General features: G+C 44.9%; 1 protein-coding gene across 3 annotated transcripts in view; it reads right to left on the bottom strand.

Moving 5' to 3' along the window:
* Positions 1–16,472, bottom strand: part of LOC142741362 (EF-hand calcium-binding domain-containing protein 4B-like) — a 118,475-nt gene that overhangs the window by 55,850 nt on the left and 46,153 nt on the right. The window lies entirely within an intron of this gene.

The following is a 16,472-nucleotide window of genomic DNA, read 5'->3' on the forward strand; positions in this document are numbered from 1 at the left end:
TGGTGGTAAATTCTACAATCATTTCATTTACTTTAACATAACCAGAGAAAAATATATGTGGAGTAATGCAAATGCACAATCTTTCCCACTAAATTAATGATTTTATGTTGATAAAGTTATTCATGTCATGGGATATATATATCGTACATGTTCCTTTCCCAATGAGCATTCAATTCAAAATAAAAATTTTAATGTTTGGTATATGGTGGCATATATGGACGCACTTATATCTGACCAATTTCTAACTATGAAATCTGTCTCAGTTTATCTGACTTGCTTAAAAATGTTGGCTTTTATTCTGCTAAGATAAGAGAAACAACATTTTCCTGTGTAAATTGGTTATATCCCAGCAGAAATCTTCTGTGTGTAAAGGGCCTTTTACACCAGCCGATATTCGGCCGGTGAAGCGAGGACCGATCAACGAGACATCGTTGATCGGTGCTCGTTTGCTCCTGTCACACGGAGCTATGGATGGGGATTAGTGGTCGTTACTCTGATCGCTCGTCCCCATACGTTATTATCATGTCGGCAGCGCGTCTCCCTATTTACAGAGGGAGATGTGCTGCCGACAACGATAATATTTAACTTTTTTAAAACTATGCAACCAGCAAATGATCGAGCATTTACTCGTTCATCTGCTGATCGTTCCCCTGTCTGCCCGATAATTAGCCGGTGTAAAACCCTCTTTAGTGGCCAACTAAGACCGGTCTTTAATTGGCCAAAATTGGTGTGGTTGGTCAGAAATAAATGTGTAAACCCAGCAATAGGTCTCATGCACACAAGCACCAAGTCTGTAAGGAAGTGCATGGAGGCCGTATGACTCTAGTATGGAGCCGCAAAGCCGTGAACTGCCGTACAGGCTGTATTTTTTTTTTTTTTATAAATTCTTTTATTTATCAGTTTTTCAAACATAACACAATGAAGCATAAAGAATGTGCAAGCATATAGCACTTCGGCACGCAGGCCGGAAAATGAGGTCATCTTGTATGATGCATGTGCAATCAGAGAAATAACAACATCAATTGGGTCTAGGCCCTTGCATCCAAAACCTGCAGACATGCACGAGGCCCACAGTGAAACATAACTTAAGAGGGGGAAAGAACAAAGAGAAGAGAAAGAAGGAAAGACAGGGGAGGGGGGGTAAAGGACTAATTCGATTTGATATATGCCCTGCAAAGGGTACAAATCAGGAGGCTACGATGTTCCTGAACTCCACTGATGACTGGAACCTGACCCAGTGATACCAGGTCTTCATGAACTTGGCGTGAGTACCTCTCATGGATGTCGTGAGTTCCTTCATCCTCATGATCTCCCATATCTTATTAAACCACATGCTGAGCGACGGCGCAACAGATTGTCTCCACAGCGCTGGTATGCAGGCCCTTGCAGCGTTCAGCAGATGGCGGACCACAGAGCGACGATGTGAGGATAGTGGAACCTCGCACAGATGGAGTAAGAAGAAGGCCGGTGTGCATGGGAGCGGGAAGTCCGTGAATTTAGAAGTGATGCGCCACACTTCTGACCAAAAATCAGTCAGCCTCGGACATTCCCAAAAAACATGGAGGATCGTTCCCACCTGGTCACCACATCTCCAGCACAGCGGGGAGACCGCCGGAATCATGGCATGTAATCTGGAAGGCACCCTATACCAGCGCGTTAAAATTTAAAATCCCGCTTCTTGATACCTGCTGGCCATAGACGATTTGTGTGTCATCGTGTAAACCCTATTTTGTTGTTCAGCCGAGAGAGAAATACCCAAATCCCTTTCCCAATGTAGCAAATATGTGGGTGAGGATAGGGTAGATGGGGAGGTCAGTAGGGAGTATAGTCTGTATAGAGTGTGCTGCATCGAGCCCGAGCCTGCGCAATGGAGTTCAAACTGAGTTTTGTCCCGTGCATATTCCGCAGAGTTAGGTAAGGACCTCAGGAAGTGTCTCAGCTGAGTAACCTGCCAGGGAGTGAGGGGGAGAGGATCTGTCAAGGACAACAGTTGTGTGCCGGTCATCCATGACTCCCCGTGCAGGTAATGGGAGGTGGGGCCCCTGCCTGCCTGCAACCAACTCCGAAAAGGACCCCCCTCCCGCCCTGGAGGAAACGCCGGGTTACCCAAGACCGGGAACATGGGGGACGGAGATGGGGAGAACTCTTTCCGAGGAAAGACCTTTAACGCTACTGTCAATAAGGGCCCTATCGTCGGATGTACCTTCGCTATCAGAGGGGTATCGCTGTCCAGCCAGGGCAGAGCCTGTAGTGGAACAGTAATAGAAGACTGTTCCATTGACACCCATTGTTTGGCCTCCGTGTGGCGAAACCAGTCCAGGATACGCGTCAAGTGCGAGGCTTGGTGGTAGGAAATAAAGTCAGGGAGCCCCACGCCCCCTTCCCTCTTATAGTGAAAGAGTGTGGAGCGGGCTATACGGGCCGGTTTCCCCATCCAGATGAAACGGTGGAGCAAGGACAGCAGAGTTCGGAAAAAAGTGCGGGGGATGTGCATCGGTAGGGCTTGAAAGAAGTACAATATCCGTGGGAGAATATTCATTTTGAAGATTGCACATCTGCCGAACCATGTGAAGGTGCCCTTCATCCCAGAATCCAAATCGCTCTTTACCCGTTGCTGGAGTGGAGGATAGTTAACTGCGTAAAGGCGAGAGAGATCCCTGGAGAGCTGGACCCCCAAGTATTGAAGCGAGTTTCTAGCCCACTTGAAGGAGAAGGACCCCGATAAGTCCTCAACTAGAGACTGTGGCAATGATATGTTTAGGGCCTTAGATTTCTGGTAATTAATTTTAAAATTAGACAACTTTGAGTATCCACTCATCTCCGCCATGTACAGGCTCTATTGGACGCGTATGTAGGGGAGAATGCCACAATTTTTATTTACTTATATCTGTATGGAATCCAACAGAAAAAACGACCTTATCCCTATGTATGAAATCAGAGGCATGCAGCGGTACAGTAGAATCCTGTGTATAAAATTAAGCCATTATATGGCCATGTGCATGAGCCCGCCTTGGTAATTGTGGCTATTTTGCTTTAAAGGAGGAAAATTCCTTCCCACAAGAGCAGTCTGATAATTTCATATATCCAAGATTTTATTTGCTTTTACAGCTGCTGCATGACACTGAGTGCTGTTGCTTGTTGTTTATCAGTATTTCCAAAGAAATATCTTGCTCTGGTTTCTTCCACTATATTCCATTTGATATGTACCGCATGTCAAATTACTATTACTGTAACCTAGATGTTGTAGCTTATTGATATAAATATGTTACCATACCATAGAGACAAAAAACTGTTAGTTTATTTTAGTTAATTTCTTACTTGTATAAATTCATTATGTTATTATATTACGCAAAAATCTGTTAATTCTCATAGGGAGTTATAGTTTCCTAATGAGGATACTTTGGTCTTAAGGAGACTTCATAAATATCCTTAAAATGAATAGTTGATTGAAATTGAGTAACTTAATGTGGTTTTCCAGAGACACTACATTTTTCGGGGCCGGCAACGCACAAGCACTGAGGAATAGCATGAATGTGAAGAAAATGGGGCGGCCATTGAGGCATAAGCAAAGAATTGAATGGGGTGGGCATTGGGGAGGCTGTGGACCAATAGGATGCCTCAAACCTAGGACTTCTGATGTATACCCGGGTTTGAGGCATCCTATTGGTTCACAGCCTCCTCAGTGCCCCATTCATTCTTTTCATGTGCTTCAATGCCAGCATCATTTTCTTCGAGTTTGTTATTCCTCAGTGCTGGGGGTTAAAAAATACAGGGATGATAGGGTTTACATATGGTATCTGAAGTGATGATGGGGATTACATATATATACAGGATTACATATATACAGGGAAGATGGGGATTACATTAGCTAGCTGAGGTGCAGTCACGTGATTCTGTGACCGCATGCAGAGAAAGCTGGTGGGCGGGATAAAAAACAAAATAGGAAGGGAGAACTAGTGGGGAGGGCGAATAGACAAATACGAGGTAGAGGATTAATTACTAAGGAACAGCCCTGTGTCGTTACATAAGTAAGTGAGGTATCTCCTGAACGAACCTGTGTCGAAAGAAAAAAAGACACAGATGAGAAGCAGAACTTCCGGCCAGGCAGACGTAGGGTGAATAGGAAGAAATGCATTCAGATTTAATACAGAATGCATATTAGGAACTTTATTCAATATTTACATAGAGTAGTAGTCCAAAAATGTTGTGTCCCTGGAAAAGCCCTTTAAGTATTTCCTTCCGCACTTACCAAATATACCAATATGGTTATTAGCTTCATATGAATTGCGCCTACATGTGTATTTGAGAAAGGGAAAGTAGATTGTGAGTCCCACTAGGGAAAGGGGTGAACATACCACAGGTGCAATCTGTGCAGGTGAACAAAGATCCTGTCGACAAGGGGGCCCGCTGCCACCTTAAAAGACAAATAATAGCACTCCCTACTGTGTTTCAGATTTCATACAAGGGACTGTGTTAATGAGTCCGTGGCTCACAATTACTGGTGAATTGGCAAACTGGTGAGGGATTTTGTGGAGAGAAATTTCCAGTGGTAAACCAAGGGGCCCATACACTATTCTTGCACATGGGCAATCCCAGGTTTTGAAATGTTAGCACTATATTAGCAACTATAAATAAATACATTTATATAAAATGAAATATGTACAATTTTGCTCATTACTACACTAGACCATTTCAGATAATATCATTAACCCCATGACCATCCTAAACACACAGGTATGTTAGGCATCCAAGACCTATATTTATATTAGGTAATAACCAAGAACTACCCTAGTGCACCATGTATACTGCCATTAAACCTTTAATCATCCTAAACCACCAGATGTAATGTAAAAACATCTGATATAGTACATGTAGAAAGTTGTAGAGGTGAGCATAATATGGGGGGGGGGGGGTTATTCACTATGGACACCAACAAATTTGTAAACGTCCCTTTAAAAATCCAAGTGTATGTCTGAATTTAAGGCTCCTCCTTCCTTTTTGAAAGTTTTTTTTGGCAGCCATTTACTGTGAGAAAACCCCTTCTCCCCATTCCGGTCACTGTGCATAGACACGTCTTGATAGACTCAATGCCTGCAGCTAATCACTAATGAGAAAGATCATGAACAGTTTTTATTTTTCTTGGGTGTTGGGAACCAGCCAAATAATCAGTGCAAGATACCATAAATAGAGGTGCGTAAGTCATATACATTTACATCAGTGCAATCTCTCCAACAATTATTGTAAGTTACGGAATGCCAGGAAAGCTTCAGGTTACCCTGTTTCACAAATGCTTTGGGTTACAGGTTGCAAGAGGTTACAAATCTCAATGGAAAAAAAATAAATAAATCAACCCACAGTATAAGCAGGTAAATATATACAAAGCACATACAAATTGTGTGTGTATATTTAACATACAATGTTCTTGTCTAGATCATGCACATTGAGGAGTGAAACTACAATTCTAAAAATCTATGTAACATATCGAAAGCTAAACGTCTTATTTTCTTTATTTGTGAGAGCATAATTGTGCTTCTGGACTTGATATAGTTATATTATCTGTCAAGTTCGCACTTGTTTCTTTCTGTTTAATGTCACAGATTAATAATCGTTTTCATGAGACCAATATCTTTGGCTTAGAGTTTCACAGTACACAGTAAAACATTGCAATAAAATATTGTAAAATATGAAATGAAGCCAGAATATAGTATAAAACATAAAAAGACTTGCCCAAGTCCTAATTAAAACAAGTTGTTCTGTAATAAAATAACATTGAGACAATGGTGCCATTAACAAGTCTCTTGGCTGTGGGAGAATGCGAAAGTGAGATGTAGAGAAGTTGTATTAAAAGAGTGGAAACATAGTGTGGCAGATTTACCAAGACTGTCTATGTTTAAGACAAGGCAGTCAAAAAATTAACCAAATCTATCATAGTAGTGAATGCTGCATGATAAATTTGGTGCATCTATCTAGACATGCTAGACCCTTATGCCCCCTTTTAGTTGGCTTACTTTTCACCAGTTGGAACACAGTGTCCCATTTTTAAGCCACATCTCTTTTGCTAGACCACGTCCCTTTCCCGCTAAGCCACGTTCACTGTAGGGCATGTTGAAAAAAGTGTCTAAAACCGTTAATAAATATGGTGCATGGCATGTACCAGGGCTGGGCTTCTGTTGAAGGCATGATGCAGTGATTTAGCGCATGCCCTGTGGGGTACATCTTTTGTTTGTCAGATTGAAATTCCCACAGATAGCTGCCTTCTGTTGGCTTCGATTTGTCATGCTGTTTTTTTATCATGAAAAGGTGTCAACAGTTGGCAGAAAATTGTTTATATCAACCTGGGCATCCCTTTAAAATGTCTAGTGTATAAACAGCTCAACAATCATGGTTCCAACATCAAAAAGTAAAAGACTGTGTTACGACCAGCAAGTTTGTGTAGCTGCTGGCCAGACATGTACAATACAGACACAGGTAGATTGTACTTTGGAGGCAGCAGGACACAGTCAGATTGCTGGCAACAGATAGAAGCTGGTGCCAGCAGGGGCGTAACTAGGAAAGACTGGGCCCCATAGCAAACTTTTGACTGGGCCCCCCCCCCCTCCCCTGGGTGTCACACAACCCCCCCCCCCTTGTAGATAGTGCCTTTTTTAAAGCCCCCCTGTAGATAACGCCATACAGTCCCCCTGTAGATAACGCCATACAGCCCCCTCTGTAGATAACGCCATTCAGCCCCCATGTAGATAACGCCATACAGCCCCCTGTAGATAACGCCATACAGACCCCACTGTAGATAACGCCATACAGACCCCCCTGTAGATAACACTATACAGCCCCCTCTGTAGATAACACCATACAGCCCCCCTGTAGATAACGCCATACAGACCCCCCTGTAGATAACATAGAAATTGTAGGTATGGGGAGAGAGGGAAAATAGAGCACGGTGGGTTAAATGTCGCCTTCAATTATTGTATTGATACCGACTAGTATAATAGGTGAAGGATTGTACTGTGCAATGTCCCCTTTTATTGCCACAATTTATAGTATTTTTATATACAAAGTGTAATCACAACTTTAATGGAATTCCACTGAGTAGGGAGCCTATTGTTGGCTTTACTAATTCAGTGGAAATATGAGAGGTAGTGCTGCAAGGGTTTGTATTATAACTGTAAACTCCCCTGCATGTGCACACCGCAAGGGATTGTAATCAGTCTCTGTGAACAGCTGCCTGGTCACTGGGTGCGTTTTATTTTGTATATTCTCAGCGTTGCAGCTCCAATCTTTGGTTGAGCAGCAGCGCAAAAGAATTACAGTTTGTCTCAGTGAACAGCTGATTGATCATCGAGTGTTTTGTTTATTGTATTACCAGCGTTGCCGCTCCGATCTTTAATTGAGCAGCAGCGCGGATAGCGGCGCGGACAGATAGTGATCTATCTCAGTAAGCAGCTGACTGATCATCAAGTGCGTTTTCTTTTATGTATTCTCAGCGTCGCCGCTCCAAACCTCGATTGAGCGGCAGTGCAGAGACTGGGTTTAGGCAGAATATATTCTCAGCGTTTCCGCTCCGATCACTAAATGAGCAGCAGTGCAGAGACTGCGTTTAGGCAGACAAACAGACAGCCTGTTGGTGGTCAACACTACTGACTCGTGGGGTTTTAAAGATTGCTGGCTTGTTCGGCCTGCAATATTTTGGAGTATCAGCTGTTAGTGCCGCGACGTCATCAGCACTCAAAAGCTCCGTAGCGTGTAGTAATATCGCCACTGCGTTTGTTCGTTCCCACTGTGTCAGGAGCGAGCCTCAAATGCGGTAGGATTAGTAATTCATTTTCATTTTCATTGAACTAATCTTGCCCTCTGTAATCTTTCCCTACTAACAGAGTCGGTATAGTCAGCTTCTTCCGGGAAGATGATACTCCAAAATATTGCAGGCCGAACAAGCCAGCAATCTTTAAAACCCCACGAGTCAGTAGTGTTGACCACCAAAAGGCAGTTCTATGATTCAATAGGTGGTGTACAGCAGAGCATGGAGGGATAATGAAAAATTGAACAATATTATTAATAAAATTGGAGGTTCAACTCTACCAATTTCCCCCCTGTAGATAACGCCATACAGCCCCCCTGTAGGTAACGCCATACAGCCCCCCCGTAGAGAACGCCATACAGCCCCCTCTGTAGGTAACGCCATACAGCCCCCTCTGTAGATAACTCCATACATCCCCCTGTAGATAACGCCATACAGAGACCCCCTGTAGATAACGCCATACAGCCCCCTTTGTAGATATCTACAGAGGGGACTGTATGGCGTCATCTACAAAGGGGGCTGTATGGCGTTATCTACAAAGGGGGCTGTATGGAGTTATCTACAGAGGGTGTGTATGGCGTTATCTACAGGGGGCTGTATGGCGTTCTCTACAGGGGGGCTGTATGGCGTTACCTACAGGGGGGCTGTATGGCGTTATCTACAGCGGGGGTGTATGGCGTTATCTACAGGGGGGCTGTATGGAGTTATCTACAGAGGAGACTGTATGGCATTATCTACAGGGGGATGTATGGCGCTATCTACAGGGGGGACGCTGTATGGCGTTATCTACAGAGGGGCTGAATGGCGTTATCTACAGGGGGGCTGTATGGCGTTCTCTACAGTAGGGGCTGTATGGTGTTCCCTACAGGGGGGGCTTTATGGCGTTCTCTACGGGGGGGCTGTATGGCGTTATCTACAGAGGGGGCTGTATGGCGTTATCTACAGAGGGGGCTGTATGGCGCTAACGCCATACAGCCCTCCCTGTAGAGAACGCCATACAGCCCCCCCTGTAGAGAACGCCATACAGCCCCCCCCTGTAGAGAATGCCATACAGCCCCCCCTGTAGAGAACGCCATACAGCCCCCCCTGTAGGGAACGCCATACAGCTCCCCCTGTAGGGAATGCCATACAGCCCCCCTGTAGAGAACGCCATACAGCCCCCCTGTAGAGAACGCCGTACAGCCCCCCCTGTAGGGAACGCCATACAGCTCCCCCTGTAGGGAATGCCATACAGCCCCCCCTGTAGGGAACGCCGTACAGCCCCCCCGTAGGGAACGCCATACAGTGCCCCCCCTCCCAAAAAAATGCGACCTACAGTGTGTCCTACAAAAGACATGTATCCCCTATCCACAGGATAGGGGATACATATGTGATCGCTGGCAGCGATAGGGAGAACGGGGGACTGAAAGTCCCCCGAAGTTCTCCATGACTAACCTCTGACTTCCGGCGTCTGCGCAGCTCAATAAAAATGAAAGGAGCACTGGTCACGCATGCGCACAAGCGCGACCGGCGCTCCATTCATTTCTACGGAGCTGCCGACACAGACCCCGGAAGTCCGAAATTTGTGATGGAGAACTTCAGAGGACTTTCAGTCCCCCGTTCTCCCTATCAATGCCAGCGATCACACATGTATCCCCTATCCTGTGGATAGGGGATACATGTCTTTTGTTTAATGGCAGAGCGGGGAGATACCTCCCTGCTCTGCCGTAGTGTTCAGTGGCGTCGCGATGTAGCAGCCATAGCGGCTGCTAGCGGGCCCCGTTGCAGCCGCTACGGCTGCTACGGCGGTAGTTACGCCACTGGGTGCCGGATTGCTGGAAGCAGGCTGGTGCCGGATTGCTGGAAGCAGGCTGGTGGCAGATTGCTGGAAGCAGGCTGGTGCCGGATTAATGGAAGCTGGCTGGTGTCAGATTGCTGGAAGCAGGCTGATTCTGGTTTGCTGGAGGCAGGCTGCAGGACTAGTCATGGACACAGGACTCAGGATACAAGACTATTCATGGACACAGGATTTGGGAAACAGGATAGTCACGGATACGGTACTCAAGATTCAGGACCTTCGCAGACTAACACTGGGTTAAAAACAACATTGCTCAGGCACTGGGATAGTGGGCAGAGTTCCTTAAATAGTCCATGGTATCCAGGCATTGACTGTGGACACTTATAACTTATACGTATGCGTGCGTTGGCCCTTTAAGAACTGGGACAAACGCACATGCTCCCCCTACAGGAACAGGCCAGGGGAGGAGGAGAGAGCAGAGCGCGCCGACATCCCTGGGAAGGGAAACGCCGGCAAACGTTCACCTTCTTGTGGTCGCTGCTGCCGGTAAGAGGGGGATGCCGGCGGTCAGCGACCACAGGCATGTCACTACTTCCCCTTTACGCCCCCACCCGCAGGCTTGGAGTGAGTAATGTTATTTTGAGCACACTTGGTAGAGGAGGAGACATAGTCCATGACATCTTTGGGCAACGTGGGCACCAATAGTGGCGGGAGATAAATTCCCGAGTCCTACGAATGCCCTAATGACCTGCCAGCTTGGAATTATGGCCCCAGATGAGAATTTTCTTCCTGTCACTTGGACGAACAAAAATTTTTCCAGGAAGAATGTCTTTAATCTGCAGAGGGTTAACAGAAATAACACAGGAAGGGTCAATAATATGCTGAGGATACTCTTCAGAGTCATCTGTCTCAAATAAACAAGACAGTGCATCAGCCGTGACATTTTTATCAGCAGGATGGAAATGAAGTAATAATTTGAATCTGGCAAAAAAAAGTGACGATCCGACTTGACATGGGTTCAGGCATTTGCAGACTGTAATTAAGTGAGATTCTTGCGATCTGTGTAGATGATAATTGGATGAGCAGACCCCTCTAGCAAATGCCTCCACTCTTCCAAGGCTAACTTGATGACAAGCAGCTCACGGTCCCAAATGGAATACTTTCTTTCTGCTGCAGACAGGTGTTTTGAGAAGAAGCAACAGGAGACAGCTTTACCCTTGTAGGTTTTTTTTTTAAGAAAAGTGCTCCAGCAGCAATGGAAGAGATGTCAACCTCCCATGAGAACTGCTGAGAAACATGAGGATGGTGAAGAACTGAGGCAGAAGTGAAGGCCCTCTTAAGATTGGGGAATGTTGACTCTACTTCAGGGGCCCAGTCTTGTTCACGCCCCCTTCCTAGTGAGAGCAGAGATAGGGGCGATTAGCGAAGAGAAATTTGGGATGACCTGGCAATAGATATTTGCGAAGCCTAAAAATCTTTGTATGGCACAGAAACCTTGAGGACGTGGCCAATCTAAGATGGATTTTTACTTTTTCCGGATCCATATGGAGTCCATGATCGGAAACTATATAGCCCAGAAAGGGCAGGGATTTCCTTTCAAATACACACTTTTCTAATTTTGCATAGGTTATTGGCCCCTAATAATCTTGGCCCCACGTATTCTGTAGAAGAGCTCGGAGATCAGCAGTATCATCCCCCTCTCATGGTTCTCCTTGACGTATGCCGACATGGCTTGGGTCTCAGGCAGAGAGAGGAGGTATACCCGTCCCCGAGGAGGTGAAGTCCCGGAGAGAAATTCGACTGGACAATCGTAAGAACGATGTGGAGGCAGAATCTCGCCTCCTTCTTGCTAAATACATCGGCGTAACAAGCATACTGCAGAGGCAGACCAGGAAGAGACTGAGATACAGGAGGTCGACAGACAATTAAGTAGACACCGAGGTCCCCACTGGAGAATTTCTCCGGAGTTCCAGTCATGAGCTACATCCACTGCCCACTTCCACTTTGCTTGAGCTATTCAGGGGTTGACCGGGTCAGATCATTGGACCAAGACTGGTCTACCCAAGAGAGACTACCCAAGGTGAAGCTATCTCCTCTGAAAAATTCTCTCCTAGATTTTCAACTAGAGTCCTTATTTTCACAGGTGAAGCATCTCATCCTGTTTCCGATTATCTGAATTCTGGAGCAGCCAGAATTTTTATACATCAAGACTAAGTGGATCGTCTCCATTTCCCTACGACTCCACTAAAGAAACCTCTCTGCAGTGGAATGGACATCCGCTGCCGGATCCAATTATCTCCGCTACCGAACCACTGAAATTACAAGTGGGAGCTCCACACACTGAACTGATAGTGTTCTATGTTCTTCCTGAAGCTATTAATTCAATCCTGTTGGGACTGAATGGTGAGTGAAACCACAGCTTCCGTTTCCGTCACCATTGATATCAATGGTGACGGAAACATTGCTAATGGTTTCCGTCCGTCACCATTACGGCAGGTTTCCGTTTTCTGACGGAATCAATAGCGCAGTCGACTGCGCTAATGGTGACGGAAACGGAAGCTATGGTTTCAGTTTGACTTTCCGTTGTGTGGTTACCTCCGACGGAACCCCGGAACGGAAAGCCAACGCTGATGTGAACAGGATCTTATACTGCGCTCAGCTTCCTGCCCCATCTAATTTAAAAGGGGTCGGCCAACGCTGGTGGGCCGGGAGTATACTGCAAGGGGGGGTCTGGGCGTTTTACTGACAGCAGAGAGCTCTATAGGGGGGAATTATCCCCCCCATAGAGCCCTGACTAGTTACTATACTGCAAGGTTAGGGGGGGTCTGAGCATCTGACTGACTACTCTAAAGGGGGGGACAGAATCCCCCCTATAGAGCCCTCTGCAGTAAGTCAGACGCTCAGACCAGACACCCCCCCCCCCCCTCCCACTAATCCTTCCATTATAGTGATATGAGGGCTCTATGGGGTGGATTATTCCAGCCCCATAGAGCCCTTTGCTGTCGATAAAATGCCCAGACCCACCCTTGCAGTATACTCACGGGTCCCGGTCCCAGCAAGGCAGGAACGTACGTCGTGCGTCTCATCACGTCTCGTCACTTCTCGTCGCTCGGACCGCTCCTCCTGCAGACTTGCTCCTCTCTGGCGGCATGTGCTGCGTACAGCGTCAGAGAGGAGGAGGAGTGTTACAGACGTGCCCATCATGCGGCACGTCTGCTATGTGTGTCTAAATGGCCCCTCCCCCCGGTCCAGTCCATCCCTGGCTGAAAATGCCGCCCCCCATTTTCGGGTAGGTGGCGCCGCCTGAGGCTGTCGGCTCACCTCGCCTCGCGGCAGGTGAGGCACTGTGTCTATTTCATGTATAGGCATTGTGGTCATCAATACAGGAACTCATGAACAGCTGGGAAGAAGGAGGCATCAGATCAGTAACAGAAAGGGGAAACTGCCCAACAGCAGGTTGCAAGATATTTTATTGCTAAAAGTTGTTTTGTAAGTTAAATTAGGAAATTTAAAATATCGAATTAAAGTTGTTTATGGACAATAAAAGTGCCCTCTAATGGCATGTGCCTTGACGTATGTGCCAATAGTAAGATAATGCTTATTTTAGGTCATCCCAAAATAAAAGCTCAACAGGAAAATTAGAAAACACGATCACACTTAACTATTAGCTAAATGGAATCCTGCAGAAAGGCACAAGTGCTTAACAGACCTAGTGTAATAAGATCTCCAATCGCTTATGATTCATTACACAGCAAATGATTGGAAAAAAAATTGAACCAAGTTCTGAATTTATATGGAACAAAATTTAGAAAATCAAACAGGTCAATGCGTTCGGAAGAAGAATGACGTCTAAAAATTGCACAATTTTTTAAATTCCAGACATTTTCACGAACTTTGACCTTGGATCATGCATAATCTCTCGAAGAGTATACGTCATTGCGAAGCTTCCTTCTGATTCTGGGCATCCTGTCAACTACAAGCCCATAATGCTATGACTATCCAAAACTTCTTTTGACCAGCTTTGTCACAGTTGGTATGAGGGAGCTTCAATTCCATTCAAACTATTGATGCGATTTTGAGGTCACCAAAGTGCAATAACATGAGGGTGAAGTGTTGGAAATGTGTGGCAGATTCCTCAAGCTTATCTAGATATTGGATTACCAACCTGACCAACTGTTCAGACGAAAAAAATGAAAAACTGTTCAGAGAGCAAATTCATTCTGTACAAGTTGGCAATGTTTCATTTGCCATTTGTAAGATAGTTCCAATACTAGGAATGGTTGAGCGAGGCCCATATTTGCCACTGGGCCATTGAGGTTGAGTGGCTAGGATGGTTCCTTGGAGGGGCAGCGCCAGCTTGTAGGATTTCTTTTCAACCCCTCCCCTGCCTCTTCTAGGGCTCCTTTGGTTTGTACCATCCACACACAGTTGGCGCACGACAATCAATGCTCCCCTCTTGCCTCTGCAGTACAAAGTGAGCGCTGTGCTGACTGGTGGAGCAGGAGTTAGTATGCTGCTCCACTAATCAGAGCCTGCAGACACAGTGCACCGCTGTGGAAGCCTCCGCCATCTGTCACCTGCCTTACCAAGTCAGATACTGTCCTGGCTACCCCGCAGATCATCAGATCCGGACTACACTTAGTGTTCTGTGTTCTTCAGGTCTGGGTTCTGAACTTCTGGTGATGTAATGTTGTCCTCATGGGGAGAGGAGAGGGCACAAGCAGCCAGCGTATAGTGTAGTAGTGTGTGTGTGACAGACTTACACTGTAACATATATACAGATAAGGCACTGTCACAGGGCACGTGGAATAATCTGTCACATGGCCAGCAGATGGTGGTGTGTACCAACATTGTCACATAGGGCTGGCGGAGGGCTAGCAGGGAGCGGAGTCTAAGAGAACCCCTGGTATTCACCCCTTAACCCCTATACAGGGATCTGGACTTTTCTGCGGGGTAACCCCAGGTCGCTATCCCCAGAGTAGTCTCCCTTGGTGAAGGCCAGCGTAACAGGTGTAGTGCAAGTCAAGTACAGTAAATTCAGTCAGGTATAGAAAAAATGTCAGAGAAAGCGGCAGTGGTTCGTCACGGGTCACTTAGCAAGAGGTCAGGACAGGCGGCAGGCAAAGATGATCAGAGGTCACAGAAGAGGTCAAACACAGGAATTCCAACAACGATATAGCAGAAAAAGACAATACTAGTTTTAGTGAACCATTTTTCTCTGGCAAAGAACACAGGAAGGGGAGGACTCTTTATATCCAGGGAAAGCTGGCTGAAATAATTTGGCATCTGCCATAATAATATGTGATGATATTATTTAGTAGGTATGGTGGTTTTATGTATTTATGGTATGGTGGCATTATCTAGTTACGTACGGTATGGTGAGTTTATTCAGTCGCGGTATGACGGTGTTAACCAGTCATGGTATGGTGGTATTATCCAGTCACTGTATGGTGGTATTATTTAGTCATGGTACGGTGGTGTTATATAGTCACAGTATGGTGGTATTATTTAGTCATGGTATAGTGGCATTATCTAGTCATGGTTTGGTTAGTTTATTTAGTCACGTTATGATTTTATTAACCAGTTTTGGTATGGTGGTGTTTTTAAGTCACTGTATGGTGGTAATATCTAGTCACTGTATGGTGGTGTTGTTTAGTCACGGTATGTTGGTATTATTTAGTCATGGTATAATGGCAATATACAATCACGGTGTGGTGAGTTTATCCAGTCATGGTATGGTGGTGTTAACTAGTCACTGTATGGTGGTATTATCTAGTAACAGTATGGTGGTATTATTTAGTCACTGTATGGTGGTATTTGTTAGCACTGACCAATTATCTTTACAATTGCTCAGAAATGAGCGAATCGTGACAATGATTGGCGAGTATAAATGGGCCCTTAATGGGTGTATATTCAGGATTAGTGCCAAGTGGTCTGTAAATATGGCTCTGGGTTGAGTATCCTGAAAACGAGTGCAGCTGTTGTCAGTGGGGTGTATGGTGAATGATATAAATTGAAACTGCTCAGCTGTAAGGGATACTTTTAGAAAAAGTCATTACGCTCATTCTTTGTTTCTTTGGATCAAATTCTACTTCAGCCAGGCATAACTTTTTTCTATATTTTGCATATTCCACTGGTAAGAATTTATTTACGATGTAAACATTGATGGCCTACCTTAGGCTAGACCATCAACATTTCATCAGTGATGGTATGAATGGGACGAGCTGCAATACCAGGCACAGCCACCTATACTGTCTGTGTAAACAATGAAAGCTGATTGGAAGGGGTCCCAGAGATTGACCCCACAATTATAATATCATGAGTTTACAAAGATGAAGTACATAGTGTACCCTATTTATAGAACATGTACCTTCTTCTTTTCCCTACATAGTTAACCCCATAAGGACCAAGGCATTTTAGGCCCATAGGACTACAAACAATTTTTCTATTTTTCTTGGTTTCAGAACCAACAATTTTTTTACATTTTTAATCGAAGCAGAAATATGGGGGTGTTGTTTTTAACCAGACACATATATGTTAGCGTTTAATTTGTTCAATATTTTAACTTTTTGGGGACAAACGAAAAAAAAAAATTTGCCATCTTTTTTTTTTTACGTTGATCTTTGCCGACCCATAATAAGTTTATATATTTATTGCACATGTTATGACGGTTATGGAATTATCTTACCTCGTATATGTTTTGTCTAATTTTTTTATATATTTTTTTACAATACTCAATTTTTGTATTTGTTATTTCTTTTATTGTTCCCATAAAGAGACTTTTATTTAACATACATTTATTAATTCCAAAATACTGGCATGTATGTATGCCAGTATATTTTGCCTGTACATAGAAATATGTACAGACACCTGTTAAGACATGCCACTGGTTTGACAAGA

Source organism: Rhinoderma darwinii, chromosome 2, assembly GCF_050947455.1.
Source record: "Rhinoderma darwinii isolate aRhiDar2 chromosome 2, aRhiDar2.hap1, whole genome shotgun sequence".
NCBI lineage: Eukaryota > Metazoa > Chordata > Amphibia > Anura > Rhinodermatidae > Rhinoderma > Rhinoderma darwinii.